Source organism: Macaca fascicularis, chromosome 14 (genome assembly GCF_037993035.2).
Source record: "Macaca fascicularis isolate 582-1 chromosome 14, T2T-MFA8v1.1".
NCBI classification, from domain to species: Eukaryota; Metazoa; Chordata; class Mammalia; order Primates; family Cercopithecidae; genus Macaca; species Macaca fascicularis.
Genome location: NC_088388.1, coordinates 82,104,275 through 82,113,867, shown reverse-complemented (window position 1 = coordinate 82,113,867; position 9,593 = coordinate 82,104,275).

The following is a 9,593-nucleotide window of genomic DNA, read 5'->3' as shown; positions in this document are numbered from 1 at the left end:
CCAAAAAAAAAAAAAAAAAAAAAAAAAAAAGTTGGTGTAAGAAACACCTATTTTGCAAGGACCACAACATTTTTATTATTTAAATGTATATTCTATTTTATTTCATATGGGATTCAAGATATATTTCTAGCACTGAGCAACTGTTAACCAAATTACTACTAGCATCTTTTGGTAACCTGTTGAGAGAACAAGGGCTTTGGAGTCACGGAAACCCAGGTTAGAGTTCCACGTCTTACTTTTTAATTATGTGTTAATATGACTTCTTAACTATGTGACCTTGGCAAGTTATTAATATATCTAAGCATGAGTTTCTTTATGTCTAAAACAAGCAAAACAAACAAAAAGCAATACCATAGATTATTTGAGGAATAAATGTGATGACATATTTTAAAAACAAAGAATGAAACTTAGTATAGTGCCTGGCAAGTAGTTAGAGCCCAATACATGGTAATTATTACTGTAGCAAAAGAACAATGACATTCGTATTCATGTCCTATAGTACTAACGACAGTAACAAGGACCTAGAAAATGCTCAAATGTTATTGAACTGAATTACCTAGTCTATACAGTTATTGTAGAGATCAAATGACAGAACGTGTATAAAAGTGTTTCAAAAACCAGAAAATATTGGAGAAATGTGGTGCTACCTGTCCCCTACCAATGAGTCAAAGCCTCAGTTTTTATTTTTCAGGAACAGTTGGCTAGATATGTGTCCCTCTTCCTGCTCCTCTCTAAAATCAATATTTTGAGGCATTTTTAGACTTCACTGTGTGAAACTACCATTTCTCCATCTATCCTGCTTGCAGCTGCCCCACTTAGCTGTGAGGAGCAACTGCTTTCAGTATGGAATCTTACTGCCAATCATCCTCAATCAAGCTCCTCTAAGCCAGTGGGTTCGTGCCACAGGCAGTCATATTGAAGCCAGGAGTATGTAATTTTGATTTGGATATTTTGAGACAGTCTAAATTTCAAATATTCTGATATTTTATTTTATTTTGTTTTATTTTATTTTATTTTGAGACAGAGTCTTGCTGTGTTGCCCAGGCTGGAGTGCAGTGGCATAATCTCTGCTCACCTCAACTTCCTCCACCCAGGTTCAAGAATTCTCCTGCCTCAGCCTCCCAAGTAGCTGGGATTACAGGCATACATCAATACACCTGGCTAATTTTTGTATTTTTCATAAAGATGGGGTTTCACCATGTTGGCCAGGCTGGTTTTAAGTGATCCACCCACCTCGGCCTCCCAAAGTGCTGGAATTGCAGGCATGAGCCATCGTGCCTGGCCTATTATGATATTTGAAACTGATTTTTGTGAATTCTTATAATCCATTTTATATAAATTTACTATTATCAATGTATTTGTTCTATCCTTGGATTTTTGTTGAATACCTATCATGAGATAAGCACTGTCACAATGTTGAACAAGACAGACATGATCCTTGTCCTCAAGAAGCAAGCTCTAGATGTGGTTTAATTTTTATGTTTTTGTAAGACTTTCTATATGAATAAATTCACAAACTGGAAAAAAGTTTTTCAAAGCTAGTGTCCAGATTTTTCATTTGTAAAAATATGGCCACTTTAGTTGTGGAGAGACACAAAGAAATATAACCTTCTGAACAGTCCTCTCAGAAAATAGAGGAGGAAGAAAGAGAATTTTACTTTAAAACCAGGCACTTTACTTAAATTATCTAATTAAATCATAACAACTTGTGAAGAAAATGTTCTTATCTCCATTTTAAGAAGAACTGAGACTTAGGCTAATAGTCTTGCCAAAGTCTACCACTAACAAATGCCATTACTAAAATTAGAACCCAGTGTTTCCTGGTTCCCCAACCCAAGCTTTTTCTCCGACTCCATTCTACCCCAAAGCAAGCAACCAACTATTAAGCCAGAGAAGTATTATGAAATGTTACTTACAATGGGTGGGATATAAAAGAACATGTTTCTTAAACACAAGGGGCTGATATCTGGTTGAGACACAAAAATAACGTGAACTAAGCTAAGCGACTTCAAACATATTAAGAGTTCCTGGGAAATACAAATGGGTACATTGAAGATTTCAAGGTAGTTTTCATAGAAAATATATAAATTGCCCTAAATTCTCCCAGGCATCTGTATTTCCCATACCACTAGGTGATTTGTCTGATCACGTTGTATTCCATTTGTTTTCTTGTCTTTCTTCCCTCCAAGAATGTGAACTCTGTGAGGTCAGAAACCGTGTTTGTGTATCATTAACCTTGTGGCCCCATAATCTAATGCAATGTCTACTTCATAATAGATAGTAGGAGTTTGAGAAAAGTTGAACTAAAGTGAGATGTCACTTGAGAACTGGGTATGAAAGCATGATTTAAGATGAACAAGAGAAGAGCAATCCAGGTGGGGGCACTAGTGGAGGAAAGAAGTGAGGAAGTAAGATCAAATGTGATATGTGTGGTAGTAGTAATCTGGATGGAGCCGAGGTAGAAGTCTGAAAAATTGAAGGCCATAGCTATTCCAGTGTTGATGGGGCCACCTGTGAGCTGGAAGGGAAGACTTCCCAGTCCAGAAGGCAAACTTGGGATATTATAGGCCCCATAAGCGAAATGGGAAAAGGTATCCACAACCATCGTGAGAACAGAAGCAGTAGGAGCACTGGAGAAACTTGCAAAGCGCTCATGATCTCCCAACAACAACACAGACTCTCTGTGTGCAGCCTGCCCAGAGGAATCAGACTGTGGCAATTGCTTCATCAGTGCTGCTAGACTGCATTCCAGGGCTGAGTTAATGATCCCATCTTTCCATTTGATCCTAAGTATAGCTCTGGGCGAGGTCCAAGAAAACATCCCTGAGTGCTAAGGGTAGCAATTAGAAAGCACCTCTTCTGGCCAGGTGTGGTGCTCACACCTGTAATCCTAGCACTCTGGGAGGCTGAGGTGGACAGATCACGAGGTCAGGAGATTGAGACCATCCTGGCCAACATGGTGGAACCCTGTCTTTACTAAAATACAAAATATTAGCCAGGTGTGGTGGCGCGTGCCTGTAGTCCCAGCTACCTGGGAGGCTGAGGCAGGGGAATCGCTTGAACCCTAGAGGCAGAGGTTGCAGTGAGCTGAGGTTATGCCACTGCACTCCAGCCTGGCGACAGGGTGAGACTCTATCTCAACTAAAAAAAAAAAAAAAGAAGGAAAAAAAGAGAAAGCACTTCTTCCATTGCAATCTTCCCCTTGTCTCTTCATACGCCCTTCCCACTAAATCCTGACTGTCCCTCAGAACTCAGAATCCATTGGCTGAGTTGCTAAATTCTTTAGCCTACTAGAGCGAATCAGAGTGAGACTTAAAGGACCAGCGCAAAACAAAATGAGTGTGATGCTATATTCTTTCTCTTTCTTTCTCTCTTTCTTTCTCTCTTTCTTTCTCTCTCTCTTTCTCTCTTTCCTTCCTTCCCTTCTTTCTCTTTCTTTCTTTCTCTCTTTCTCTTTCTTTCTTTCTCTCTTTCTCTTTCTTTCTTTCTTCTTTCTTTCTTTCTTTCTTTCTTCTTTTCTTTCTTTCTTTCTTTCTTTCTTTCTTTCTTCTCTCTCTCTCTCTCTCTCTCTCTCTCTCTCTCTCTCTCTCTCTCTCTTTCTTTCTTTCTTTCTTTCTTTCTTTCTTTCTTTCTTTCTTTCTTTCTTTCTTTCTTTCTTTCTTTCTTTCTTTCTTTCTTTCTTTCTTTCTTTCTGATGGAATCTTGCTCTGTCACCCAGGCTGGAGTACAGTGGCTTGATCTCAGCTCACTGCAACCTCCGCCTCCCAAGTTCAAGTGATTCTCCTGCCTCAGCCTCCCAAGTAGCTGGGATTACAGGCACCCACCACCATACCTGCCTAATTTTCACATTTTTAGTAGAGACGGGATTTCACTATATTGGCCAGGCTGGTCTCGAACTCCTGACCTCAAGGCATCTGCCTGCCTTGGCCTCCCAAAGTGCTGGGATTACAGGCATGAACCACCACAGCCGCCTATGTTTCTTATCTTACTCTGAAGAGGCCCAATTTTGACAGGCTGAGAGGAGGAGCCTTCCACATGCTGGAGCCATTTAGCCAAATTTTCAAGCACAAGAGGCATCAGATTTTGGCTACTGTTTGGCGTAAAATTTTCAGAGGGTAGGGAAAGGCCTTATTGTAAATATCAATCCTAAATAAACATATGAGTCCCTATGACAAGCTATATTAAAGGGAAGAAGACTAATTCAAGATAAGGGGTCTCAAAATTTGAAAGCTGTTCCAGCTTCACAGAGGCTCTTTCAAGATCTAAGAATAGAGAACAGACCAAAACTACTGCATATTTATCTATGTGCCTAGAGAACTGGGAGGAGAATTTTATGGGGATTATTGTTGTCTTAAAAAGGACAAACTCTCTACTTGGACAGTTTTAAGTTTGTTCTTGCCTAAGAGTACAGTTTGCAAAAAGAGCTTTTGTCCACGGTTGTTGACTTGAGCTTCACAACAGCCCCGTGAGGTCATTATATCCCAGTTTATAGATGAAGGGTCGGATGTTCAAAGAGGCTACGGTCGCTGGGTAGGAAGCTCCAGGATTGGGACCAGAATCCAGGTTGTCCTTCTCCTGGTGCAGCGCAGGTTGGGGTTTTGTTTCCCATTAAACATGTAATCCAAAAGTGTCTTTATAGTTTTTATTTCCCACTAGCAGATTCAAATCACATCCTCAGATCTGTGATCTTACTAAGAACTTGGCAAACATATACGAGTCTGACCATTAGCCAGGCATTAGGGCAGGTCCTAAGAACACAGAGGTAAGTCAGTCATATACTTTACCCTTAAGGTCCCAGAATCCAGTCTAAGAGGCAGACATATAAACAATTAGTTGTAAGGCAGTGTGCTAAGTGCTATGATTCAATTAAGAATTGGATATAGAGTTGAATAAAGAAAGATCAACTCTACTTGTGGTGACTGGGGGATAGTCTCCTGGAGAAGGTGATGATTAAGGGAAAACTTTAGAAATAAGTAGGAGTGTGTCTGGTGGGCAAGGGGGAAAAGACATTCTTGGCAACATTAACAGTTCATGCAAAGGCATAGAAGTATGAGACAGTATGATGAGTTCAGTGTTTCATTATACACTAATGGGTGCAAAAGTTATACTTCCTGACGTGACTCTTTTGAATCAGCAGTGCCCACTCCTGTAGTCTGCAGTTCCAAGCACCATTCATTCATTTAGCAAATATTTACTGAATCCCTACTATATGGTGAGCTCTGTTCAAGGGGCTGGAGATACAAAAATTCAAGCAAAGTCTCTGCCCTTAAAAACTCTAGTGGGAAGAAACAGGCAATAAAAAATAATAATACATTAGGGGGTGATAAGGGTTATGTAAACAGGTAGCTGCCACCACCACAGAGAATATAAGTTCTGGAAATACATTATTCAAGATTAGTTTGGCTACACATAACAGAAAAATCCAATATAGTAGAGATTTACACAATGCAGAATTTATTTCTCATGTAAAAGAAGTCTTGAGATAGATGGTTATGGCAAGTTATCAGATTATCAGAGGCCCAGGCCCCTTCTCTCTAGTCCACATCCTTAGCAGGTGGCTTTAATCCTTATGTTCCAGGACAGACGCTGGAACTCCAGGAATTCTATCATCATATAGACAGCAGGATGGAGAAACAAGGAAGGGTGGGCCTTCTTCCTTTGAAAGAGATGTAAGAATAGGCAGGGCATGGTGGCTCACGCCTGTAATCGCAGCACTTTGGGAGGCTGAGGTGGGCAGATCATGAGGTCAGGAGATCGAGACCAGACTGGTCCACATGGAATACAAAAATTAGCCGGGTGTGGTGGTGGACACCTGTAATCCTAGCTACTCAGGAGGCTGAGGCAGGAGAATTGCTTGAACCTGGAGGCGGAGATTGCACTGCGCTGAGATCGCACCACTGCACTCCAGCCTGGGTGACAGAGAGAGACTCCGTCTCGGGAAAAAAAAAAGAGAGAGAGAGAGATGTACAAATCATATATCATTTCTACTTACTTGTGGCCCAACGTAGCTACAAGGGAAACTTGAAAAATAGAGTTTTTCTTTGTTATCTTTTTTTGTTATTCCTGTTTTTTAAGATGGGTAGAATGGGCCCGGCTAAAATGAAGATTCTGTTACACCTTGTGTTTCGCATCTAGTCCTCTTTCTGTCTCACAGGTCTTCCTCCTCTGTGTTCCTTCTTTAATGATCCTATGCTTTCTCCCTGCCTGTTGCTAATTATACTATTTTGACTCTTCCTGATTTGGGTTCTACCTATCCGAAAGACAACACTTCACTTCTAGCCTCTTGATCTAGAACTAAATACTCCCTGACACAGAAACTATCCTCATGGGGTGAGTTCCCACTTTGATCTATTTCTATCCTGGGAACAAGACAGTCCAAACTTCATAGAAATTCACAAAATCTCAAGTATAGAGAGCTCATGAATAATGATAAAAATTTACTTTAAAGATTAGCAGTCTTCAATTTCAGACTAATGACTAATTTCAGAACTTTGGTCATCATTTTGCATTTTTACTATTTTTTTCCGAATCTGCTATTAATTGGAGTGTCCTGCTGGTCTTTTTTTTAGATAGTTTAATTCCAGGTGTCAGCTAATAATAATTTTAAAAACCCATAAATACTTCCTCAGGCTTAACAATCACTGTCTTGGTGTTCCCTGCTGAAGGTACTGATAATGAATTCAATAAATAAGTCCTGGAAACAGGGAGGTCAACCCAGGCACAATATCTGATTATCAGATAAATATCAATGCATATGGGGTAACCACAAATCCTAGGAGAAAAACTTTGGATGCTAAGCAAAGATCGAGCATTTCTGAGAATTTTCTCTTTTATGGTTGGTTTTTGTGGGCAGTCTGTGCAGTCAGTAACTACAACTTCCACCACCAAAGCTGTTCATTTTTTCTAAAAATAATGCAATGATTTAAAGTTAACAAATCCTAAGATCATAATTATTTTATTTCTATAGAGAAACCACCATTAAAACTTCAGTATTTATATACTTAGAACAGAATTAGTAGAATTAGTTTCAATATGGTCCCAACCACTTTGTGTGACTTCAGGCAAGTTACCTCACCTCCTAAGCCTCGATTTCCCAAATAAAATAATAGTAATAATAATCCTATAATCCTATATCAGATGTGTCTCAATTTTTTATTTAGATGGCTTCCATAGGTGTGTTAGGCCAAAGTATCCAAAAAGAAGGTAAAAAGTCCAAATGACAATAAGCAAGAAGGGAATATAAAGCTAAATTACCTTATAGAGCAAGATAACTCATTGAAAACCTGGGTGTACATTATGCAATCAATTTTTCTTTAGTGATACACTCCGTAGGTGCTTTGCACAATGTAGACTACATTTTAACCAGGGTCTTCTCTAGCTAGAACCACCAGTTCATCTGGCATATTTGTTTACAAATGCAGATTTCTGGGCTCTACCCTGGATATTTTCATTCAATTGGTTAAGAAGACAACTTTGGAATCTATATTTTAAAAGTGTATCCAAAAAATAAAATAAAAAAATAAAACCTTTCTGGGGTAACTTTTAAAAATTACTTTGTATTATAGCTTTGTTTTGCTTTCTAATTTTTCATGTTGACCATGTACAGTATTAATTTTTTGAAGGGGAAAATAAAAACCAATATTTTATTTTTATTAAAAATAAAGCTTTCAGGGCACAGAAAGGCAAACATCACATGTTCTCTCTTATTTGTGGGATCTAAAAACGAAAACAATTGAACTCACAGACATAGAGTGTAGAAGAATGGTTACCCCGAGGCTGGGAAGGGTACTGGGGGCTGCGTGGGTTAGGTGGGCATGGTTAATGGGTAAAAATAGATAAATAAAAAGAATGAATAAGACCTACTATACGAGAGCACAACAGGGTGACTATAGTCAATAATAACTTAACTGTATATTTTAAAACAACTAAAATAATGTAATTGGATTGTTTGTAACACAAGTGATAAATGCTTGAAGTGATGGGTACCCCATTCTCCAAGATGTGTTTATTTCATCTCACATGCCTGTTTCAAAACATTTCATGTACCTCATAAACATATACATCTGCTATGTACCCACAAAAATTAATTTTTAAAAAAATATATTTTAAAAATATTATTAATTAATAAAGCTTCCAGGTTATGTTCTGGAAGAATAGTTTTTGGCTATGTCCACTATAGAGTTTAATTGACTCACTCATTCCCTTAGGTACTGGAGCAAACTTAGTTACTTTTTGAGAATACTCTGTAGCCATGTCTACAGGGTACACTTTTGGTCTATCCCCTCTCAGATGAATCCCAATCAATTGACAGGTTTGACATTATTTTCTGAAAATTGCAAGACCAGATCAAGACTTGGGCCCCAGTGAGTCATTTCACCATTAATCTAAAAGCATTAAATGACTAAGGTAGGTTTAAAGTAGATGAAATAGGGGAAAGGTAGAGGGGTTAAGGTTCTTGATTAAATGAAACAGATAAGAATAATACATAATGTGTATAAATTAGTGTTTTCCAAAATACTTACTTAGAAATTATGATTTAACTTCTTAACTATAAAAAGTATATATAGTTCCCATTATAAATTAATACACACACATTAAATATAATTTGGAAAATACTAAAAAGAACAAATTCATTGCCTATAGACTACGAACCAAAACCAACCACTGTTACATTTCAGTTCTTTCTTTTTTTTAACCACCAAGGCAGACATTTTTATTTTGCTAGGATATACAAATAGAATTACTACAACCATCCACACAGTCTATGATTTCTTTTTTTTTTTTTTTTTTTTGAGACGGAGTCTTGCTCTGTTGCCCAGGCTGGAGTGCAGTGGCGCGATCTCGGCTCACTGCAAGCTCCGCGGGTTCACGCCATTCTCCTGCCTCAGCCTCCCGTGTAGCTGGGACTACAGGCGCCCGCCACCAAGCCCGGCTAATTTTTTTTTTTGTATTTTTAGTAGAGACGGGATTTCACCATGTTCACCAGGATGGTCTCAATCTCCTGACCTCATGATCCGCCTTCCTCGTCTTCCCAAAGTGCTGGGATTACAGGCGTGAGCTACCGAGCCCGACCCACACAGTCTATGATTTCTAAACATTTAAATATCAATGGTTTCTGGAAGATGCTGTTGTCCTTCATAGTTCATTGAAAGTTCACATCCCTTCTGTGAAAGTCAAAGTTTTCTTCGACCTACAAAATTGTCTTTTCAGAAGTCTCATGGAATGTTTTCTTTGCTTCTCCATATTGCTCCTTAATTTGATAGATTTCATTTTCTTTTTCTTTTTTCTTTTTCTTTTTTTTTTTTGTTTTTGAGATGGAGTGTCGCTCTGTCGCTGTCACCCAGGCTGGAGTGCAGTGGGGCTATCTCGGCTCACTGCAACCTGCGCCTACCAGATTCAAGCAATTCTCTGCCTTAGCCTCCCGAGTAGCTGGGATTACAGGCAACCACCACCTCGCCCGGCTAATTTTTTGTATTTTTAGTAGAGACGGGGTTTCACTATCTTGGCCAGGCTGGTCTTGAACTCCTGATCCACCTGCCTCGGCCTGGCTTCCCAAAGTGCTGGGATTACAGGTATGAGCCACCACACCCGGC